Source organism: Vulpes lagopus, chromosome 10 (genome assembly GCF_018345385.1).
Source record: "Vulpes lagopus strain Blue_001 chromosome 10, ASM1834538v1, whole genome shotgun sequence".
Lineage (NCBI taxonomy): Eukaryota > Metazoa > Chordata > Mammalia > Carnivora > Canidae > Vulpes > Vulpes lagopus.
Genome location: NC_054833.1, coordinates 77,845,527 through 77,871,296, shown reverse-complemented (window position 1 = coordinate 77,871,296; position 25,770 = coordinate 77,845,527).

Here is a 25,770-nt window from a genome sequence, read left to right as displayed (position 1 = left end):
TAAAGTAGTCAAAATCATAGAACAGCAAGTAGCATGGTGATTGCCAGGGGCTGGCAGAAGGGGAAATAGGAGCTATTGTGCAATAGATACAGAGTTTCAGTTTTACAAGATAAAAGAGCTCTGGAGATGGATGTTGGTGATGGTTGCAGAATAATGTGAATATATTTATGCCACTGAACTGTACACTTAAAAATGACTAAGACTAAAAACTTTGTTACGTATATTTTACTACAATTAAAAAATGGGAGAAAAAAAAAACCATGGAGCTAGTCTGCTGTATAAAATTCTGCTGGGACATCCAGTGAAATGAGTTCTGAAGAGTGACTATTGAATTGAGCAACACAGAAATCCATGGTGCTCTTATAAACATGTTTTGGGATGAATACCAAATGAACGCATCAATTTATTTCCTTACTGATCTTAATTATTGCTTATAAGCTCGCTAGTAGCCTCCAGAAGCTATAGGTTTATAGGAGCAGAATATCAGCAAGCTTTTCCAAAGGATGAGATTATGTCTTATGTTGGAGCAAGGCTGTTTTTGACTGATATCACCCTTTCCAGATGAACAGATTCAAAGTGATTGCTCTCAGGCAGCCCACTGTGGCCACAATAGGGCTCCTTTGGCTTCTACTCTGAGTAAGTGATCCTGGAAAATCTAATCATAATAGGTAAGGAGTCAGACTGGGATTTTCTTTCCAGCAGTAAAATTTTCAGCAAGGGTAGGTTTCAGAAAGCCTCTGTCAGGAAAGGCAATGTATCAATGGCCATTGAAAGAGATAAATCCTCAGTTTCCCTCTGCTCCTTAATACAGATGCAAAATGGGCACTACTGAGATCGTTAGCATAAAAACCATGTACCTTATGGGAGTCTATGAGGCTGACTGCTCTCCTCTCCTCTGCTGTCACCCTCTTGCTGGTTCTATAGGCTAAACCATCCTGGCTTCCTCTGTGCCCCTTAAACACTCCAAGTGTCCCTAGGCCTTTGCCCTTGCTGTTTCATTTGCCTAAAATTCTCCTCCAAGATCCTTGCAAGTCTGCCTCCTTTTTCTCCTTCAAGTCTCAACATAACTGCACCCCTTCCTCAGAAAGGCCTTTTGTAACCACCATGGTCAAGGGATCCCTCAACCCCATTTTGGCCTCTGTCCTGCTCCCTGATAGTATCTTCTTTATAGCACTGTATCTCCAAGAGAGAGCCTTATTGGTCTGTGCAGGTGGGAGATCACTGCCCATCTCACGTCATTACACTGTCAGCGTCCTGATGGCAGGCAGCTCACCACTGTTTGCATGGATATACCTTCTTTAACCACACAGCATCCGACACAGACTAGGCACTCTGCTAAATGAATGCATAAATGAAAGTGTTCAAATGACCACAAATGTCCACTCATAAGTCAAGTTTTTCACATCTCCACATCAGGCCTCTCAATCACTCCTTAAGGATCCCACACGGCTAGCTTTTGCATTCCTTAGAATATGATCCAGTGAGTGGTTCTTAAGCTTAGGTTGCATTAGAACTACTATGTTACTAGTTTAAAATACTAGGTTTCAGGGCCTTACCCCCAGAGATTCTTTATCTCAGTAGGTTGGAGTGGGGTTCTGTACTCTGCAGGAGATTCTGATGTAACCAGCAGACCACACTTGGAGAATGCAGTTCTATAATTTAGCCCCTGCACCACTCATACCTCATAGTTCTTACTGTAGCAATGCTAACCTTGGTGTGCACTGGGATGGGTAGATGGATGGATGGACAGAGGGACTCTAATTCTTACAGGCCAACCAACAAAAAAAGGAAGAAAATTGATGATTATGTTTATTATGCACTAGGCAGAGGCCGCAGGGAAACCGAGGTTGAAGGGATATTTGGGGTATCTGATGGAGACACCATGGCCTCTAAAACACAACATAAAAGGGCTGAATTCAGATGGAGGCTCCCAGAGCTTCCAGAATTAGGATTCAATTCTGGGTCACTTGAACTGAAGTATGGTCTGGGCAGTTATATCTTGGCAAGTTTTTCAACAAGCACAAAATAATTATTTTTTTAAAGATTTCATTTATTTATTCATGAGAGACAGAGACACACAGAGAGAGAGAGAGAGAGAGAGAGAGAGGCAGACGGACGAGAAGCAGGATCCATGCAGGGAGCCCGATGTGGGACTCGATCCCGGAACTCCGGGATCATGTCCTGAGCCAAAGGCAGACGCTAACCACTGAGCAACCCAGGAGTCCCAAGCACATAATAATTAGAATAAATTTCCTGTATGTTTCAGGTACTTTATATAAATTAACTTTAAGTCTTAAAGTAACTCTAAATGTTCTTGTCTGCATTTTACAAATGAAAAAAAAAATGGAAGTTGAGACAGCTTGTTCAAATTAAGGTGATGGGCAGGGATTTGAACTCATGGCTGTATGGCTCCAAAGCCCATGTTCCTCCCACTCTACAGCCCAGAGGAGGCATGTTTTCCTTCCTGAAGGTCAAAGAGTTGGATGCTTGGTGTCTGCGTGTGTATGTGCAGAAGGGAGAGGAGGCCAGTGGCTTTCTGTACATGGGTGTGTTGTATTTCAGTCTCTGTGGTTCCCTGTATAGGTTGGTTCCTCTATCCCTAGGCTCCCATACTCCTTGTCCTTCCATTATCAGTTGGTTTGGGATATTCTCTCTCTGTTTCAGTGAATTTTTTTTTAATTATTCTTAAGAATATAGTGATACAAGCACTAGAATAAAGAGAGACAGGCTCTGAAGCCATTGACTCAGATTCCCAAGGCTCCTTCTCTGGGTTTCTATATAGACTCATCCCCTCCCCACCTGACAAAGGTTTGACCCACTAAAATCTATTGATGTGTTGTCTCTGGTTCTAGCTCCCCCTCACAGCACATCTATAAAGGAATAAAGGAAGAAAGGAAGGCAATGCTTCTTACATGTAGAAAAGCAGGAAATTACAGAAGGTAAGGAAGAAGACCCATCCATGTCTCCTCTCCCCACTTCCCCAGCTAGACATGGTCTTTGTCTCTCTCTTTCTCTCTCTCTCTCTCTCTCTCTCTCTCTCACACACACACACACACACACACACACACACACACATACCTGTCTGTGCCTCTCCCCTGATTAATATCCTCCTAAGGCTTTTCCTGGCCTGAGTGAGTGGACAGAGTCGGATTTGCCCATCCTCCATTCGTATCATTCTCTGGGACCCCGGTTTCTGAGTTAGCAACATACTGGCCACCTTATAGCTCCTCAAAAGCATTGAGCACTTTCTTGCCTTGTGGCCTTCAGCACACCATTGTCCCCTGGGCAATCCTCTCCCTCTCTTAAGCAATTCCTACTTATCCTTCAGGGCTCGGCTCAGAGGGCACTCCACTTAGGAAGTCTTCTCTGATCTCCTTGCAACCACACAAGGCCAGATGCACCTTTTACAAACTCTCATTGCACCTGAGATTAGTTGGCTATGCAACCTGTTTTTTCAGAACCATCTTCTCCAACTAAAGAAAGCTCCCTGAAGGCCAGAGCCATGCCTGTCTTATACATCTGTGCATGTCCAGTGCTTGTAATAGGCTTGCCATTTAGCAGCTATAAATGCAGCAAATATTTGTTGAATGAAGGGATAAATGAGCCTCAGGTTCCTCTTCTGTAAAGTAGAGATAATAATAAAACCCTATGAGGTTTAAATGAGATAAGAGACGTGACACTGCCTGACCCATAATAGGATTTTTTTTTATTTGTTTGTTCTCTAGATAGAGGAGCTCAAAAATCAAATCAGCTGCCTCCTAGGATTGTAAGCTTTCTGCCATTAGGGGCCTTTGAAGGTAAGATAGATGAAAAATTTGCAGGGATACCATAGAAGGAATGGTCAGTGAGTCTAGATGAGTAGTTCTCAATCTTGGTTTTGCATTAGAATCAACTGGAGAGTTAAGAAAAAAAAAAAGAAAGGAAAAAGAAAGAAAAGAAAGAAAGAAGAAAGAAAGAAAGAAAGAAAGAAAGAAAGAAAGAAAGAAAGAAAGAAAGAAAAAAGAAAGACAGAAAGAAAGAAAGAAAGAACGAACTAATGACCCCAGAGATTCTGATTTAATTGGTCTGGGATGGATTCCAGGCAGGAATATTTTTTAACCCAGGTGACTCTACTGTGAACCATGGTTTTGAACCACTAGTTTAAAAAATATGATCTCTAAATTTTCTCCTAACTAGGAGAGGCTGTCACTCCAGGAAAGCAAAAGATCATTGTTTCTTCTGAAACAGGGAGAGAGGGAGAGAAAGCAGAAGAATGAAGAGGAGGGGGAGGAGGACAAGGAAAAGAGAGAAGGATGGAGAGAAAAAGGAGGAGGGAGAGAGGGAGGAGGAAAAGGGAGAAGAGGGAAAGAGGAAAGAAGAGAACCCCTTTGGCATAGTACATTTTTGTTTATAATTTCAAAAATGGAGGTGGTGGTGCATTCGGTTAGGTGTCCAACTCTTGGTTGACTCTTGGTTTCAGCTCAGGTCATGAATACAGGGTCCTGGGATGGAGCACCACTTCTGGGCTCTAACACTCAACACAGAGTCTGCTTAGGACTCTCTCTCCCTCTCCTTCTGACCCTCCCCCCTCTCAAATAAGTAAATCTTTTTAAAATGGAAACCTATAGATGTATAATTGTAGAGTCAACCTCATGGCAATTTAAAGAGCACTGGCTTTGGAGCCTAAGACTCTATTGAAGAATTTTGGGACTTTCTAGCCTTATAATTTGGAGAGAATCACTTGGCCTCACTGAACCAGTTTCCTCAATTTAAAACAGAGATAATGATAATCTTATTTAAAAATTCTGGGAGAATTCAATAAAGTAAGATATAAAAAAAGGGTCCAGAAAGTGTTAGTATAATGTAAGTCCTCAGGAAGGATTTGCTATATGTATATATCTTTTATTATCAATGTGAATACATTTTGTAAGCCTACATGTAGTTATAAGGCATTATCATTGTGATTACTGGCCAACCCAGGTGGAAAGCTCTGGAATTGATTTTTTTTTCTTTCTTTTTTTAAGCCCAGAAACATTCTCAGAGAGCTGTGGTTTTCTCTTGTGTGCTGGTGTTGGTTAAGTCTTCTTAATAATACACACACACTCACACACATACAAGTGTATACACATACACATACATACATTTATTTCTCTTTTCTTCCAAGTCCCCACTGAACTCCAGCATGCCTGAGAAAATATGAATCAGAATTTATCATGTTTTGCTGCTTTCCCCCGGGGTGGTAGGGTCATATATATATTGCTAGAAATGATCCACCCACTCGTTGCTCTCAGGGTCCTTATAGAACTGAACACCTGACCCTAAACAATAGAGGGAAAGATTCAAGGGACTGCATTGCAAGGAATGGAATTTTAAACAGATTCTCAGTATCGGCTTGTAGAATGACGCTAGTTCCTGAGCATGTCCTGTCTGAAAGAATGGTCACTGGCGCATGCAAGCAAGCCATGTCACATTTTCTTAATACTGACACAGCCTCCAGGGCAGGGAACAAGCCCCATGCAGGGAGTCTCCACACCAGCTGAGCCCTGGCCGCACCCCTCACTATCTGAGACTATAGGAAGGCCCCCTTACCTCTCTGGAGTCCCTCGTTTTCTCTGTGAAATGCAGCAGTAATACTTGTTCCTGTGACCCCCTCCCCACAGCATACTGAGGGTCACCAGCACAGACAGTAGGCAAGTGGTTTTTGCCCCAATGGAGAGCTGTACAAATGTGATGTGGCATCATGAGCACAGGGCAGTACCGAGGATGGCTGGGATGGCCAATGATTTCTGCACAGAGTAGGGTCCTAAGGAACCTTTGGTTCAAACAAGACTCTCAAAAATCTGGTTTTCTCATGAATGTCCTTATTTTATTGGTCCTACACATTCCACGGCCCTATAATCTGAACATCTAATCCTCCTAAGTTTTAAAACTGCCCAGGGAGCCAGATACACCAGATAGAGTGGTAGAGGTGAAGAAGCCAAATATAGAGACCAAGTGTTTAATCCACCGGAACAATGTTTTAGGCACAGAAACAGGTTAATGTGCTAAAATGGCAATGACAAGAGGCAGAGAGATGTGGGTTTAACATAAAGTGGGCTTCATAAAGCTCTTTATAAGTGTAGAACTCAATTTTAGGGAAGAAGGGGTTATCAGCTTTTGACAAATCCATGTCAGTAATGCCTACTGCAGATCCTCATATACCTTGGATATTTGGGTGGGATGGGGTGGGGAGAAGAGCTGTGTGCATGTACATATACATTTTGGAAAAATGTCCCAGGTAATTGTTATATTGTCTCTCTCTCCTCCATCCCTCCATGGTTGAGAACTCCTGCTTGAAATCATGAGCTCCACATTATTTGCAATAGCCAAACTACGGAAGCAGCCCAAGTGTCCATCTATAGATGAATGAATAAGGATGTGAATATTATTTAGCCATAAAGAAGAATGAAATCTTGCCCTGAATAGAGCTAGAGAGTATAATGCTGTGCAAAATAAGTCAGAGAAAGACATATACCATATGATCTTACTCACATGTACAGTTTAAGAAACAAAACAAATCAGCAAAGGAAAGAAAGACAAACCAGACTCTGAACTGTAGAGAACAAACTGGTGGTTACCAGAGGAGAGATGGGTGAGGGGATGGGGGACTAGAGTACACTTTGATGAAAAATAAAATAAAGTAAAATTATAAAAAAATAAAATCATATGCTCCAGATAGACATTCACTGAACCAAGCTTGTGGCTTATTTAACCTCCAATTCAACTCCTGAGCACCAAACATCTTCCTTTCTGCAGAGCTGACTTTCTCACATGGTCTGTATCTATGAATTATAATGACAGTGATAACAAAACAAATACCTTCTACATGTACAACAATACCTCATAATCTGCGAGGTCCCTTCCCATCTAACTATTTCATTTGATCCTCTCACCTTATCTCCATCCGACAGAAAGGAGCTTGTGGCTCAGAGAAGTGAAGCGACTTGCTTAAAGTCACACAGCTAAGAAAAGACTTGAGTTAAATGCAGGTTTCCCAGATCTTTATTATACACAGTTCTCTCCACACCTGCCACACAAATAAAAATAACTATTGGGGCTGTTATTCAACCTTTTGTCTGTTTTAAATACTCCTAGTAACTCTGCAGTCAATACCAAGCTAAGCATTTTATATATAGTATACAGCTTCATAGTAGGTATTACGGCCCCATTTTACAGCTAAAGACACTGAACCTCAGGAGGGAAGAGACTAACCCGAAAATGCAGTTGTCTTAGGCATCTTCTCATCCCAGATTCCCGCTCCGTGTGTCTGCACCACGGATCTGCTTTGTGACCCCACAGTACTCTCATGCTGTGTTGGCAGCAGTTGTTCAGACATGTCTTCTCTCCGTGACACTGTAGTCTCTCCAAATGCAAGGCGATATCTTAATCCCAAGGCCCTCCATACCAGTCCCAGGGCTCACACGTACTACATATGTGCATAAATATCATGGAGCACAGAGAATACACCCAGGACTGGATTTTGAACCCATATCTCTCTGACCTCTGAATGCTTTATTTGGTTCTATCAAAAAATGGCCCACAAACAGGTCAGGAAAAACCCAGGTTCTGTTCAGAGAAAACTGTTCTTTCTGAAGTGACTCTAGCCATTTCTCTGGCCAGAACTAAAGGTGTAATTGGCTTTTGAACAAAGAATGCCAACCCTGTCCCCAAAGCCCACAGTGCCTGGGTGAGACTAGAGCTAGCTAGGCATAATTAGCAATTTCTTCCTCTAGTCTCTGCATTAGAAAGATGAAGTTCCAATTATAAATGTCCTAAGAAAATTGCTACTCAAATGCACAGAGTGATTTTCAAGGCATTGACACCTCCCTGGTTTGCTTGCTTATTAGATACAGGGCTTGAGGTGGATGGAGGAGTATTTAACAGCTAGTTTTCAGGCCAATGAATCTGAAGAAATTCTCTTTATTGGTCTGCAAGAGGAGGTGGGGATGGGGGAAGCAGAACCAGATCTGATAAAGGAGATTAAATGGCCTTATACATCTGACAGCAAAGAACAGTCCCCATGGGAATCCCAAATCCTGCTGGTGCTAATAAAGTGCACGATATTACTCCGGTAATATAGTGTACAATATAAGGCGTCCAGATGCCGGGGCCAGAGCCACGACCTACATCTTCCGCAAACCAATTTTCTGCTGGGTTGGATGTGTAAAAAAGAATCCAAATACAGATTTTTTTTTCGTTGAAAGAATTGCTTCTCTGGCTTTTTTACCTTGGCCTGTCTGCTCCTCCCACCCCCTGCGTTCTCAAAGTGGGAATTACTTCTAATCCACTCACAGGAGAAATCACTGCTTCACTCAACTGTGGGCTATTACAGGACAATTGGGCTGCTTGTGGGCCTCCCAGTAGCAGTGGGGTACAGGGGAACAAACGTAGAATTTGCAATCACATGAACTAGGCTCAATTCCTTATTTTCCTATTTATATGTCTCCTTGAGCAAATTTCCCCCTTGCTTCTCTAAGCCTGAATTCCACACCTCCCTCACAGAAATGCCCTGAGTGCTAAAGGTACTGCATATGAAGTGTTTGGCACAAGTGCTATAACATAGGATGGGGTTCATTGACAATAACAATTATTAGCAGTAGTACCAGCAGCTTCCATTTGTAAAGCTTAAAGGTATCCTCTTAGGGGAAGGGCATTTTTTTGGCAAGGAGTTTGGGGCGGGGGGTAGGGGTAGAAGCATGGAAGCTTCTTAAAAAAGATGAACAGCGACAGTGCTTTATTTGTTGATGATCAGTTCCTGAGCATCTGCTGAATGTGATGTTACAAGCATTGTTACGAGCACCAAGAAAATGCAGATGGTAGTCACTCCTTTTCCAAAACCTTGCAGACTGCTGAGGAGACTGCAAAATGTCATAGCACGTGCTGCTTGCTACTCTGTCCCTAGCAACTGAATGTCAGTCATCTCATTTGACAATCTCAGGAACTTCATAAAGTGGGCAAGACATGCATGGTTCATCCCCACCTCATAGGTAAAAAAACTGATGCTCAGAGAGATGAAGTGGATTGACTAAATTCAGAGACAAAGTAGAGCCAGCATTGGGCAGGCCTTCTAAATGCTCGTCTCTAGTTCTTGGGTTTTAACCACTCTGGAATGGCCCTGGCTTGGCCTGTGATTGAAACACCAGCTCCAGCCATCTCAGAATTCATGGCATTTCCAATGACTATAATTATTCTGTTCAAAAAATGTTGGAGATTTCTCAGAGCCAGCCCAGTGTGGCATATGAGAGATGCTATACTAATGTTGCTTGGCTGATTATAACAAGGTAATAATAACAGATATATATCTTTCCTTTGTAGCACAATTTCTAGTTCAAACAGTGCTTTCATATATGCTGGCACTAGTGTGTGTGTGTGTGTGTGTGTGTGTGTGTGTGTGTTTTACTGTTAAAAGTTATTATCCCATTTCATAGGCAATAAAAAGGAGATTCTGAGAAGTTTACTTTCTCAAAGCCACAAACTAAGTAAGGCAGAGAGGTCAGGCTCAAGGTGGGTGTGCAGAAGTCCAAGTCTCGGGCTCTTGCTAACATGCAGTCTCCTGACTCATCACAGGTATGATGTGAATCCCCAGAAACTACAGAGTGGGCCAAAGTTCCCTCATCAGAGCAACTTGGAATGCGATGGAACTGTTAAGAACACAAATGAAAATGCTCTCCACCTCCTCAAAAATAGTTGATATTTATTGAATGCTCACTCAGTGAAAGGCACTTTGCCAAATGCTTTCTTTTTTTACAACAAGATTTTATTTATTTATTTATTCATGAGAGGCAGAGAGAGACACACACACAGAGAGAGGCAGAGACACAGGCAGAGGGAGAAGCAGGCTCCATGCAGGGAGCCTGATGTGGGACTCGATCCCGGGACTTCAGAATCACACTCTGGGCCAAACAAAGGCAGGCGCTAAACCTCTGAGCCATCCAGGGATCCCCCCAAATGCTTTCTAAGGACTATTTCATATCATCCTTAGGAGGAAGGCTATATCATTAGCCTTATTTTACAAACAGGTTTAGAGAGGTTACTTGCTCTGGGCACAGGTGCTAGAATTTGGATTTGAACTCCGGCAGTCTCGGGATCCCTGGGTGGCGCAGCGGTTTGGCGCCTGCCTTTGGCCCAGGGCGTGATCCTGGAGACCCAGGATCGAATCCCACGTCGGGCTCCCGGTGCATGGAGCCTGCTTCTCCCTCTGTCTGTATCTCTGCCTCTCTCTCTCTCTCTCTGTGACTATCATAAATAAATTAAAAAAAAATTAAAAAAAAAAAAAATGAACTCCGGCAGTCTCATCCCACAGGCACTAATGACCTCACCCTTGTTTAATCCCTGGCACAATCCTACCAGCGTCTTCTGGAGAAACCCAATGTTCACCGACGTTATTTAATGACTGCCACTAACTGCCAGACATAGCCTCCGAAGCAATTTATGTTGACTCATTTAATCCTCATAAACATTTCATAAGATAGACATTGCTACCCCATTTTAAAGAGGAGGAAAACTGTGGCTGAGAAATGTTGACTGTTTGCCTAAGATTGCAGAGCCTGCTAAACGCAGAGGCATTTTCAAACGCAGAAATATCTGGGGAAAGGTTCATTCTTCCTTCAAAAACTCTGGAACCTCCTAAAAGGAGGCAATCTGAAATACACAAAAGAAAAAGAGACAAAGAAGGCAACTGGAGGCAACAGAATCAAAGGCCTACAGGGTTCTAACTGCACAGCTTTCCAAAATCAGGGAGTGTAAAATTTGCAAAAGACTGGATTAGTCTGGAAAGGTCCAGTTGAGGAAGCAAACCTCTAAGGCCTTGAAGACTGGAAGAGATTTGGATGGCCTAGGTATTCCACATATTCCAGAAAAGCACACTCATAATTCAAATGGAGTCTACAAACAGATCCAGGTAGCAAAGGGGAACCATGGTCAATCTGCAAATGGTGGAGGCCTCCCTTGCAGAATTAAAGCTTGTGTCCAGGACTGTCTTTAAGCCCCATGCCCATAGCACATTGAGATCTCTTTGTTCTCCTTTAGCATGCAGCCCACCAGGAGCCAGAGTAACAATGGAAAAAGTCAGAGAGGAAATAAACCATGAAGGAAAAAATAACATACACATCTCATGTGGGGTCTTCTGAGAGGAATGAAGGAGCAGGACATGGAGGGAGAGAATTCAAGCCCCCCTCAGCTCTTCTTTTGCTCATTTCTCCCCCTTTTTTCTCCTTCCCTCCACAGTATTCTGCATGCAGTAGCAAATGTATGAATGCTTGGATGGCTTGGCAAAACACTCTCCAAGATTTATTTCTGTTGGACAATCTTGCATTCTTTTTTTTTCCCCCTGCTGACAACTCTGTCAACAGCAGGCTCCTCTGCGAGGCTGTGAATTTGGAAATCACATACTTGATTTAGACATTGTTGCTTAAAAATCAGACCAAGAAAGCAGACTCCTGAGATCAGGGTGACCTGCAGAACTACTTGGTTCATTACCTGGGAGTTAGTGAGACCCTGGAGCTTGGTAAAGAGACTATCCAGAGTGGAGGATGGGGCAGAAGTCCTGGACACGTGGTCAGTTCAAGGCAAAGAGGTAGTTCCAGTAGTTCAAAAACTAGATCTTTTTGGATGAGATCCAGTAGTAGCCTTAAATTAATTTGAAACTCCAGTGCTGATAAGCCACTAGGTAGCAGGGTACTAGATAATGTGAAAAATGTTTCATCAAGTGCTAATGTTTGCATCAGTGTAAAGGATTGTATTTATTACCTTTTTGTAAGAGGAAGAAAACAGTATATTTTATATCTGTTTTTGGAAATTAGGTATATATAAGGACAAATAAACTTAGAAGCATACAATTTCAAAGCTGGAAAGAAATTCATTCATTCCATCAGCAAGTATTCAAAGACTGCATCTGGGAATCAGGCCCTGGGGAGATGGAGAAGTAGCTCCAGGCTCCCAAATTCCCTAGAGAGAGAGGTAGGTGCAGTGACAGGAGGCACTGGTGATGATGGGAACACAGGATGGGCATGGGGGTTTGGGATAGCTCAACCAGCCAAGGCATTAAGAAAGGCCTTCCTTCAGTTAGCATCAGGGAGATACAAATCAAAACTACAATGAGATACCATCTTACAATAGTCAGAATGGCTAAAATTAACAAGTCAGGAAACAACAAATGTTAGCAAGGATGCAGAGAAAGGGCAGCTCTCATACACTGCTGGTGGGAATGCAAACTGGTGCAGCCTCTCCGGAAAATAGTATGGAGGCTCCTCAAAAAGTTAAAAATAGAGTTATCCCATGACCCAGCAATTGCAATACTGGATATTTACCCCAAAGATACAAATGTAGTGATCCGAAGGGGCACCTGCACACCAGTATTTATGGCAGCAATGTCCACAATAACCAAACTTGTAAAGAGCCCAGATTTCCATTGACAAATGAGTGGATAAAAAAGATGTGACATATATGTTCCATTACATATATATTATATATTACATATATGTATATTCCATTATTAAAAATGGAATCTTGCCATTTACAATGACATGGATGGAACTAGAGGATATCATGGTGAGTGAAATAAGTCAAACAGAGAAAGACAATTATGTGATCTCACTCATAGATAGAATTTAAGTAACAAAACAGAGGATTGTAGGGGAAGAAAGGAAAAAATAAAACAAGATGAAATCAGAGAGAGAGATAAACCATAAGAGACTCTTAATCATAGGAAACAAACTGAGGGTCACTGGAGAGGTGTAGGGGGCTGGGGTAACTGGGTGATAGACATTAAAGGGACACATGATGGAATGAACACTGGGTGTGATATAAGACTGATAAATCACTGACCTCTACCTCTGAAACCAATAATACATTATATGTTAATTAGTTTAATCTGAATAAATAAAATTTAAATATATATGCATACACACATATATACACATACACATATATGCACATACACACATATATACACATATACATACACACATACACACATACACATAGAGAGAGAGAGAAAGGCCTTCCCTATGAAAGGAAGTTAGGTCTAAATTGCAAAGGACGAACACAGCCAGGCAAAGATGCAGAGATCAGGGTGGAAAGGGGTTATGCGGCATACTAAGTGCAGGATGAACAAAGGCATGGCCTCCAAGATCTTCATTTTACAGATGTGAAAACGGAGGCTCAGAGAGATAAGTAATCTACTCAAATTACCCAGGCAGTCAGTGCTACAACTAGAATTTGCTCCAAAGTTTGCTTTTAACCACTTCACTATACTGTTTACATATTGAACATGGAATACAATACCTTCAACAGGGTCAGTAACTTACCCACAAGCACACAGACAGTTGATGGCACACTTGAGATTAGAGCCCAGGTCTTCCTCTTCCGGATCCAGCGCTCATTCCAGGGCTATGTTGCCTCTATACTTCTCCCAGCCTTGCTGAGTCCCAAATTCCCCACCACGTCCTTGCTCCTGGATCCTTCCCATGGCTCCCTCACTGTGGAAATTCAGTCATCAAGACGGATGCTTTCATTTCTTTTTCATTAAATTGATAAAAAGAATGAGGTTGTCTCCCTTCCTGTGGCCTTTCCCACCCTTGGAAACTCCCAAGGTCAGAGGTCATCAGGCATTCTCACTTTCAAGCCATCCTCTTAAAGGCCAGCTGGTCTGGGAATAAAACACCTCGGTGTCAGGCATTTAATTTTTAAAGAGAGAGCAAAATGGCGAGAAGACTTTAAAAATTGCTCTTGGCTTTGTGTAATCGCCAGCGGGCTGGAGGTCACCACCAATCCCCACATCTCTGGAGACCTTCCAGCTTAGAGAAGCAGGTGGAGTATTTGTTCCCAGAGCCAGAGAAAATTGCAGACCTGACCCCACCTTCCTCCTGCTCAGAATGGACCCACTTCTCCAACAAAACCAACTCCTTATTCAAATGTGCATCTCCCTCCAATGGCTTAACCACCGACAAAGAACAGATACAAAAGACAAAGCGGCACCATCTTAGAGGGATTCTTAAGAATGTGCTGGCATGTTACTTATGACATGGCTCCGAGTAAATGTCTGCTCCTGAGAATCACAGCTGAATTGCAAACAGACATGCAGCCAAAGGCGGCAACAAAATAAGTGTTTACTAAACTTAGGCTGTGCTAAGCTCCAAAGAGGTGTAACATAATAATAATAATATTGGTCGGATATCTACAATATCATACATCCTGTCCATATTGCTTTCCTATACCTCGCAACAGCTCTGCCAGGGAAGAATTACAGCATCATGGTTGGCAATATGATGTGATAGTTAAAACTGGGTTCCAGAGCCAGACAGACTGGGTTTGAATCCCATCTTTGTCTCTTATTAACTGTGTGACCTTGAGCAAATTACTTAGCCTCTCTGTGCATATGTGTCCTCGGCAGTGCAATAGAGGTGACTATAGCAGCAAATTCACGGGAGTATTGTGAAGAGTATGTAAGTTAATAAGATGCTTAGAAGAATGCTTGGCATGTGCTATGTTTTGGTAGGTATTAGTTGTCTGTGTCATCTCCACTGTATATATGAGGAAACAGTCCAGAGAATGTGAATGAATTGCTTGAGGTCACCTAGCCAATAGGTGAAAGAGCAGTGAAATTTGGGGCTCTTTCACCTATAACTCAGCTCATATATTGCCTTAGAATATTCTAATGTATAACATTATTACCCCAACATTACATATCATTGGCAGGACAGAGGACTATTTCAATGGTAGTGAACTTGAGACTCGGCAAAGGGAGATGACTGGGCCAAGGCCACAGACATGGCAACTGGCCAGCCAGATACTGAACTTAGGTCTTAGGCTAGCTCACCCATCCACCACAAAGAGCAGGGTGGGGGGTGGGTGAAGGGAGGAGCAGAACAGGACTGGGCAAGCTAAGTGGGTGAGAAAGAAACAAGATGGCAGACTTGGCAACTGAGGTGTGAAGAGAGGCAGGCTGGATTGAGGTGTGAACCATGGGCTAGAGGTCCTACATGCACACTGTATAATGATTATAATATTGAGCAAGATGATTTCTAACCACAAGGCTTGAAACAGAGTTTATTTTGTGTTTTGTGATGACTACTCTAAGAGAGAGCCTGCTTAGCTCAGAGAGCAAAGGATACATCTCATAACTGAGTGGGCCTCCCCAGGACAAACTGTGGTCACTTACCTGCCCCCTTCCAAGTGTGCTCAGCATGTGCTGACGTCTGAGTCAATCTACTGCCTCAGTGACTCCCTCAATGCACCATTAATGAGCTCATTCTGTGCCCAGCACTGTGCCCAGCCCTGAAGTGGAAAGGATGAAAACCTCATGCCCCTGAAGAGTTCCAGTCCAGTGGAGAAGCAGCAATGACTGAATAATGCATTGGGGAGCACAGAGGAGAGAGAGACCAACTCTGTCTCAATGGGCTAGCAGAAGTGATGCTCAGAGCAGGTGATGTCTGAATGGTGTTTTGATGAATAGGATGCTCCTGACAGGAGGAGAGTGACAAGTGAGAGGGATGGCACTGGAGGTGGAGGGAACAGCAAGAACAAAGGCTCTGCATTTCTCACCTCCTCACAGCAGCTCTCCCTGACCACTCATATATAAATTGCAAACTCTTTGTTCCCTGCTTTGTTTCTCTTCATCTTTACTAATTATGCCATTATATTACCTATTTGTTCATTATCCATCTCTCACTGGATATAAGCACCATCAGAGCAGACCTACTGATTTCTATACTGCTGGATCCCAGTACCTGCAACTAACTATACATAGCACACAGTAGGTACTCAATAAAATCTGTCAAATAAATGACCCAGTTGCAGGTGGATATGGCTAAGAAAACCAAGCAAATGCTTGTATATTTGCATCTTTAATGTGAAGCAGGATTTAGGGACCATTTTCTTAATTGCCTCTTTCTTTCCCCATCCACCTAATATAAAATACATGTCTTGAAATGTTGAGAGGGGGAGGAGAAAGGAGTTGACATTTATGGGGTACTGACTATGATGATAGTTCGTGTAATTTCAATCTCCGTAACAACTTGTGAGTAGGTATTACTCTCTCTAACTTGTAGTAAAGGAATTCTAAACGCACTGATTTGCTCACTCTCCCAGCCACTGAAGGAAGTGGCAGTGCTGGAGTTTGAACACGGGTCTGCTGAATCCCCAAGGTCTGCCCAGTGACCATACAGAGTCCCCTCTGGAGCAACGAGGTACTGTGTAACCTGCATGCAGTGTGACGGGCTGGCAGGAAGTTGCACTGCTTCCTAGGGATCTGCTGTGATCCAGGTCTTTTCATTATGTCACTAATTCTCTTGATAATCTCCATTGCAAAGTACTCACATCCCCTTCAATTGTGTTAGGAGACAGGTTTAGAAACGGAGTAAACTGAACCATGATCACCTGGCTGGTGAAGAGGGTGGGGAAGCAGTGTGTTCCTACCTGGGGGCCAGGAGGTCTGCCTCCCAAACCTGTGATCCACCCCCGCCCCAAGCTACTCTGAGCCACAGACCAGAGGAATTTGAAATCTCAAAAGAAACCTCCATTTCAGTTCCCAGAGCACATGACAGTTTCTCACCCCAGATTGTTCTCAGCTCAGTATGAAAACATATAACAGGGTATGAATGCCTGAGTGAAAGAAAGACCTAAACTTAAATTATTCCAGAATGGCACGCTATTGTCAATGATTGACAACCAGTCTCGACTCTTAGCAGTGACAGCCACACACAAAGTAAGGCTTCAAAAAGAGCTTGGTTCTCTTCAATTAGCAGAGCTGAAATGAAACCACTTAGAAAATTATACTATTGGGTAACTGGTGGGTTTTAAACATAATGAGAAAAATAAAGGCTAGGCTGATGTTTACCATCAGCTGAGCTAGAGACGTCAGATGTGCCAGGACTTGGGCCCACATGTTCTCCCTGCCTGCCTCTCTGCCACAGCTCCAGCCCCAGAGCCATTCTTTTACTCCTGTAGCAAATATATATTGGTTCCCTACTGCCACGGACTGGAGCTACAACAGGGAGCAAAACCGATATGGTCTGTGCCTCCTAGTGCTCTCAGACAAGCAAACAGTGCGATGCCTCTGAGAGGTGACATAATAGGGAAATGCAGGGTGAGAAGAGAGAACTACAAAACGGAAATTTCACACTGAGTGGAAAACAGTCCCATGGGGCAGAAAAGCCTGCCCAGCATGCTGTGTGCTCAGCCATCGGGAGGACAAGGGTGGCTGGGGCAGGGGCTGGGGAGCCGTGGAGGTCATGGGCCCTCCTCCTGCTAGGCCCATCTGTCTATTCCCCGGGAGTGCTAAAATCACGGCTCTGGAAAGCTGGAAGAACTTCAAGTCACTCAGCACCATTCATTCAAAAAACCATGCTCCAAATTTGCAACAGCTCAGGAGGAAACAAGAGCATGGCACACACACAGGACCTGCAAGTGATCCCTGGGGCCTAAGTGGCCCAGGCTGCTCAAAGAGGGCCAGGGATGGGAAAGGTTTGCACTTCGTCTTGAGACAACGGGGAGCCACTGAAGGCTTGAGGCAGAGGAATTGACACCATTAGTTTTGGGATTTGCCAGATACCACTCAGAGAGTGGGATACAGAGGCTGGATCCTGAGCTCTGGATGACTAACCCTGGAGCCTCTGGCCTTGACCCAGTCTCATATATGTGGGATTCCTATTTTGAGACTCTCATCAGTTTATTTCACAAGGATTTTCTGAGCACCTGGCTAGGAAGGCAAAGAGATGAGGAAGCAGAGTTCCTCCAGAGACAGATATATGTTCTCTTGCACGGGGGGGGGGGGGGGGGGGGGAGCCCTGATTTCTGGTCCTGCCTGTGTCATTAACTTGATCTCCATGTAGAGGGTATGCAGGGTATGCACAGAGGGAGGGGTGGAGGAAACAGTTATGACACAATTATGTCTCTCGGTCTCCCTCCTGTACTTGGGAATCACCCTGTGTGGATGGGATGTCACAAAAGACCCACGAATGAGATGGCTGACACCTGGCACAGTCGAAAGAATAGTGTCTTTATAACAGCCATGTAAAAGGCAGAAGAGGCAGTTCGGTCCTTATTGGGCAGATCCAGCCACCACAGTCTGGATAGAAGCTGCCCCTTTAGCTCGCAGAACCAGGCCACTCACAGTGGACAGAGCCCAAAAAGTCAGTGTGAGAGAGGGGTCTCTGCCTTAAAGCTCATAAGATTCGGTCAGGCCTGGGGCCGAAATAAGGGAAAGGTGCCCCTGGAGGCAAGCTTAGGTAAGCTGCCCCAAACCATGGACAGCAGTGCACCAGCCAATTAGAGCTAATTAGCCACCTGTGGAGCAGGGGCAGCAGAAAGGCCAGGGAGGGGCTGTTGGAAGGCCTGTGCCTCTCCTTGCACCACTGGCAGTGCCTGCAGGAGCCAAGGCAGGCAGACTTGCCCTTCCACTCCCAGGTAACTCGCCCTGCTCGGACTAATGAGCCGAATCCAGTGATGGAGGGTACAACCTGCTGAGAAATGTTTTCTCCCTTCTTCTAATAAACTTTTCAAAAAGGCTCCTGAGATCCACGGCTGGATTCTCCCATGAACACAGCCCCAGGTGTCAAGGGGACAGAGGCACACAGTAACAGCTCATTTAGCAGGGAACAAATGGCCCCCTTTCAGGCCAACGGTTGAAACATTATACACTTAGACAAGTACTGGGGCCCAAGACGGGTGTCGATCGGAAAGATATGCAGAGGACACAGCACCCATTCTTTTGAGAAATCCCCTGACTGCTCTGGGGGGAAAAATGAAAGATGACGTTCTCTTCAAACAATCCAGAAGGCAAAATGCAAAAGTGTTGGTTGGAATAAAATATTGAAATCAAAATGATTATTAACAGTAATAATGGCTTGTATGCGTGTGTGTACAGTCTCTTGTCATTCATGATTCATTTTCACATGCATCACCTCTTCGAAGCTTCACATCAATTTTATGCAGCAGGACAGGCAAGAGGCAGCATCCCCAGTTTATAGGGAAGGATTGGGCAGGCTGAGAGCTTAAGTCCAATGTCACACAAACCAAATGTCAATGCCACAGTTCAAACCAAGTCTTCTAATTCCAAATCCATTACACATCCCAAATCTGGACAGCAAATCCAAATTTTGTTATGTTCTTTAACACTTTCGTTTTTAAAAATCACTCTATATTAGAGGTGGAAAGATCCTTAATAACACTGGAAACCTGGCATCCAAAGATGTTAAACAACATACCCAAGGTCTACCATCAAAGTCGGATAGGTCCTTTGTCTCCATACTCCCTCCAAGCCAATGTTCCTCTCTCTGACTGCATCCATTCAGGCCTAATAACAAGGACTATTTCTGCAGAAACTAGCAATACAAATATTTTCTTTTATGTTGTCCCCTTAAAAACAGTAGATGCCAACGACAAACATTTCCTTTTGACACAGATCTTTATCTCTAATAAAGCAGTAACATTAATGTGGTGGGAGAAACAAGCACAGAAGGGAATGAGCAGAGTTCCCTACACACAGTAGGGGTTCAATAAATGTTTGCTGGATTGGATGTAGTGAAATGAGTGTGGACCCACAGGGAAAATAGAGAAAAGAAAGGTATTTTGCACTTTGTAAGAGGCTGTGCTAGGGATTTGGCACGAAGAAGGCATTTGCCATATTCCAAGCTGGTTTTCGACATCAGCATGATGTTCCCACTGTCTTAACAGTGCATACTCGCAGAGAAAACACAGCAGGTTGTGTGCTTCCAGGCAATCCCTTGGAAAATGTTGGACCTTCACTGAAGTTTTGACACTGTTTTTGGTGTCACCTCAGAGTCTATTTTTTTTTTTTTTGAGGGAAAAGTCATGGAGTAAAGAGTGAAGTATGTAAAGGAGGTAGAACTGTTAGTGAAATCCTAGTGACAAACCTGATGTCAGGAGGCATTCTCTCACTCTTGTCACTGAACTGCTCTATACAAGATTCTCCCTTGGTAACTTCTGTCAATTTCTGTCTATTTTTACTCTTCCTCTCAATCCACTGGTGGTTTCAAAGTATTTGGGGGTTGGTTCTCTGGGAGGCAGGAAATGTCACAGATCACCCTTTATACTTTGGTCTAGAAAGTACACTAGGAATCACTACCATTCATTGAATACCTGCAATAATAATGATTATCAGGAAATCAAAGGGATAGTGAATTTTATTGAGTGTCTACTACATGTTCCATGCTAAGCACTTCACATGCATTATTTTATTTAGCCTTCATACAACCACCCTGTGATGTTTAATTTGCCTAAAGCTATATAACCACATGGTAGCAAAGTCAGATTCTGACTCCAAAGTCCATGTTCTTAATCAGATAGGGATCACTCATTCTTTTATTCATTTGCACAATCACTATGTACCAGGCCTTGTGCTGGCTACTGAGATAGATAAAAGACAAAGACCATGTTCTCAGACAGCTCGCACTAGCATGAGCAGACAAATAAGCCAAAGGTCACATATGATGTGCCAGGTGTAGTAACAGAAGGGATTGCTGGGTGATTTGGGCATATCCAGGAGGGACACCTAATCCAACCTAGGGAGGGACAAAGAAGATTCCCAGAGGAAATGGTACCTCAGTCTTGAAGACTAGGGAGAAGTCTGTCAAATGAAGGAGGACCTTAAAGGCAGGGAGAGGAGTGCAGCAGGCACAGAGACGTGGAAGCATGGGAGAGCATAGGCATGTTCAAGAGTCTTCCAAGTAGGTCATAATGGATTGCATGCAGAATAGAAAGCCCGATAGCAAACAGAAAGAGGATTGGTGAGGAGTGAGGCTGAAAACTGGGTACAAACTGAGGAGGGGCTTTTCTGCCACCATAAAGAGTTTGAGTAATATCCTGAAGGCCATGGTGGCCCCTAAGGGCTTGTAAGCAAGTGTGTGATGTTCAAGCAGAAGCCTTACTGCTTATGTACATGCCACTCCCGGAAGGGAAAAAGCAGGGCAGCAACACTTCCATCACCTCTCCTCAAAGGAAAGGGACTGATTTATCTTTTGGGTGAAATCCAGACAGGAGCACAAATATCTGTGGCTACAGCAGATATGCTCTAGACTCTCTCAGCACAATTCCAACTGCACTTCTGTGTTACTTACATTTATGTGTGAGACCCAGGAGTGACTACAGGGTGCTCTAGGACACGAAGCAGACACATTTGCATGAGGCTTGGAAGAACTGAAAGACAGCTGGTATCTGCCACAGGCATAGACAGTAGCTCTTCTGGGGCAGCTCGAAGATCCTCCCATGTGTCCCTAGCAACAGTGTCATTTCCACCCTAACAATCCCATGGTGTGGTTAAGTAACTGTCCTCATATTCAAGCTTGGCTCCCAGGACCCTTCTAGAATGTGGTAGGCTACCCAACACCCATTAATAAATCCTTTTCTGCTTAAACTGTGTCATTATCAACTAAGAACCTAATTGATATAATAGAACACTTCCTTTCTTTCTCTTATTCCAAGCTGCCTGATCTCAGAGATCCTCATTCACTGCTGACCCAAGAAATAAGCCTATGAGGCCACTTGTGCTCCTACAGGGGGAAGGGAAACCTGTGTATATCCAACTCAGACTGACAGAAAGAGAAAGTTCAGGAATCCTGATGTAGCTGCACAACATGCACAACCTCCAAACAAACTTTAACAGAAATAAAACCCAGGTCTTCATCTTTGACTAGCCCCTGTATTCATCTCCTACTTGGTTTTTAACTATGAGGTAGAAAGGACATGATTAAATATCACTCTCACCCATCAAAATCCCCCTACCATCTGAAAAAAAAGAACACATTTGTGCTTTGGAAGCAGGGAAACCAGTCAGAATCAGCCATTAGGCTTAAATAAACCCAATTCCAGAGTTAGTCGGAGTAAGGAAGGAGATGCTTCTGTGCTAATCAGAAAGGCAATGGGAGCCCATGGGGTGCAGAAACTTCAGCTGGGAGATGCAATCTGTTGATTACCAGGAGACCCTTTTGCAAAGGAGGCCATAATCTCAAACTTGTATTATTTGCAGGGGGCTGATTTTCCCCTTGACTCTCACAGAGTTGCCAACACACCTGCTTCCAAAGCATGTGTTCTCCCCACCTAGACCTCTTAGAGCTAAGAGTGAAGGTTGAGTAAGAAATAGAAATAATTAATAGGGCCACAGAGGACTATACAGGGCATGAGCTAAATTAAAGAAAAATCAACCAAAAGTCCCAAGGTTGCTAGTTTCTGAGCTCCATGTCATCAGCAAGCTCAACTCTTCTCCCTGCATTTCCCCATCACTAAAATAAGGAGAGAAAGATTATAAACACAACTGTCTTTACTGAGCAACTATTTCACATGTCACACAACAGTGGGCGGTGGGAAGAAAAAGTAGGCAACTGCTCTCAAGAGTTGGCAATCTGGCAAGAAAGCTGAGAAGGTGCCAGCAATGATGACAGTAGGTGTGGCAGACACTGCTAGTGCATTCACCAACATCAACTCTCCCTGTCTTCTAATATAGCACCCTGATTCTGGCACATGGCCACCCAGAAAAAAAATAGTACTCCTTAGCCTCCTTTCTGTTAGGAGGAGTCAGTCACCTCCATGCTGGTCAATGAAGATGCAAAAAGAAATTAGGGAGGCAACTTCTGGCAACGCCCTTAAAAGAAATGGGAAGGTATACTCCTCTGACCCCTCTTCTCTCTTCCTGCCATCTACTGTGATGAGGATATGTGATGCACCATCCTGGATCATGAAGATGACAGCAATGTCCTAGGGATGGAGAAGCAGCAAGCTAAAAGGACCCTGGACACCACACAGCTTCACAGCATAGAGCTGCCCTATACACTCAGACTTTTCAAGACTGAAACACATATATTTCTACCATTCTAAAGATATTTTAATCAATTTTATCAGGATCTTGGCTAAATGCTGTTGGACCTATATCATAATTAATTGAGATGGCAGGCCACCACTTCATTTATCCAGCAATCCCATCTTCCCAGAAAACAGCTGTAACAAAGAAACAAAACAGACTCCTAAACAGCCACAGTTGTATTTTCACTAGAGGCTGATGCCCTTTATTCATAGTAATGGCATCCAGGCCAAGACTTGGCTGATGCTTACTAACCCTCTATATACCTATATTTCCAATGAGCACAATTCCTGATATGTTAGCCCATAGCCAACACAAAGATGGGTAGAAAGGAAGAGGACTAGGTTTAGAGGTAGGTAAACTGACAATACCAAGACACAATAGCACAAACTTATAGGGAGAAAAAAGACTGGAAAAGTATAAAAAAAAGACACTAGAATCTAAAATCTGTATATCCATAGGTCTGAGACCACTTGTATAATTTGGAGAAATGGTCCTGTACACTAAATAGTCCTTTAGAGGGTGCTTGGGTGACTCAGTAGGTTAAGTTTCTGCCTCTGGTTCAGGTCATGATCCCAGAGTCCTGGGATCTAGCCCCACATCAGGCTCCCTGCCCACCGGGGAGTCTGCTTCTCCCTCTCCTTCTGCCCCTACTCTCTACTCATGCTCTCTCTCTGTCTTGCAAATAAATAGTCTTTAAAAAATAAAAATAAATAAAATAAATAGTTCTTAAGATTATCAAGTATATAGTTCAATACAATACCTGATGCTCATAATCATAGTTTTGAATCATACTTATTTTTAAAAGGAGGGAAATGTGTAATTTATTTATAAATATTTCCAAAACATTAGTCATCTTGAAATTTTGTTAATTTGAAACATCCCAGCTTATAGATGCCACATATATGTTGTTTCATACGATCCAATGTTAAATGAAATATACTTGAATATCACACATGGAGTCAGTGTTATAACCATTTATTCTGAACCCACACTTTTTTTTAAGATTTATTTATTTATTTTTTACTCATGATAGACACAGAGAGAGAGAGAGAGAGAGAGAGAGAGGCAGAGACACAGGCAGAGGGAGAATCAGGCTCCATGCCGGGAGTCCAATGTGGGACTCGATCCTGGGACTTTAGGAGCGTGCCCTGGGCCAAACAAAGGCAGGCACTAAACTGCTGAGCTACCCAGGGATCCCCCTGAACCTACACTTTTTCAAGACTTGCCTTAGATGTGATGTCCTAGAGATGAATCAGACACATCCTTGCTGTCTAGTAACTCATGGTCTAGTTTGGGCACAGACAAATAAAGAGATCATTATGACACTAGATCAAACCTCTAAGGAAAGAAAATCATATATGATATAGATGAAAAAAAAGATTGCTTTCTAGAATATGAAAGAAATCCTTATGAGATGACAAGAAAAAGGCAAACCATCAAAAAGAAAAGTGGGCAAAAGATGAATTAGCTATGCACTTAGAAGCAAATCCAAAGGCCCAATGAACATGAGATGATGCTCCTCCTTGGTAGACATCAGAAAAATACAAAGCAGATAACAATGAACTATCACTTGCTACCTAACCAGCTTAGCAAAAGTAAATGAAATAACACATACTCCTGGCAAAGATACAGGGAAAAGACTACTTTGTACATGTTAATGGAAATGCGAATTGTTATGCTCTCTTTAGAAAGATCTATAGCATCATAAAAAGTACATATACTTTGACTTAGAAATGTTAGTTTGCGTATTCTACTCATAAAAGTTTGAGCATATCAATAGGTGATGATGAACGACAGAGATGCTTTATTTATTTATTTATTTTTTTATTGGAGTTCAATTTGCCAACATCTAGCATAACACGACAGAGATGCTTATTTCAGCATTGTGCATAAAAATTAGTGGAACCAAAGTAAATGCTCATTGGTAGGGAAATGGTTGAAAAATCTGTGGTGTATTCATACCACTGAAACTTACAAAGCCATTGAAAATAGAAATATATCTATACCAATTGACTGAGGGAGAGCTGCTGGGGGCAAGAGGCAGAAGAGTTAGTTTCCCATAGTGTTTTAAGTGAGAAATACAGTATGCCAAGGAATATATATATGATCTGATCTTTTAAATCAATGACAAAGGGATCCCTGGGTGGCGCAGAGGTTTGGCGCCTGCCTTTGGCCCAGGGCGCGATCCTGGAGACCCGGGATCGAATCCCACATTGGGCTCCCGGTGCATGGAGCCTGCTTCTCCCTCTGCCTATGTCTCTGCCTCTCTCTCTCTCTCTCTCTCTCTCTCTGTGACTATCATAAATAAATAAAAATTTAAAAAAAATAAATCAATGACAAAAATCTTTATGTATGTATATACTGTGTGTAAACACATACATGCAAATATTATGAGAGCATAGAGAAAATATAAAAGATATCTAGGCTATTAGATTAGTTTGTGAGGAAAAGGACACAAAATAAGCAAACAAAAACTTTATTAAAAAATAGATGCCCAGGACAAAAAGCAAACAGCCTTCATAATAAGGCAGAGTATATAAAACCATATCCGTCCATAAATGCTAGTATATAGGTCTAAGGACATAAATGAAAGGACATTCATCTAATTACAATGAGAATTTCAAATGGTTTTTACTAACTCCTTATATTTTTCTATACTTTCACATTTTTTATTATTATTGTTAACTTGTATTATTCATATAACCTGAAAAATTAATAAAGTGATCTTTAAAACCTACCACTGTCAGTGTGATCAATATTTAGTAGAGCTAACTAAGAAAACTTCATGCGGGACTTGGTACCCACTCTCAGCTTTAAAAGACTAGTGGGAAAAAAATAAATAAAATTAAATAAATAAATAAATAAATACATAAATACATAAATAAATAAATAAAAGACTAGTGGATTTGGAAGAGATTTGAAAAAGAAAGGTGTTC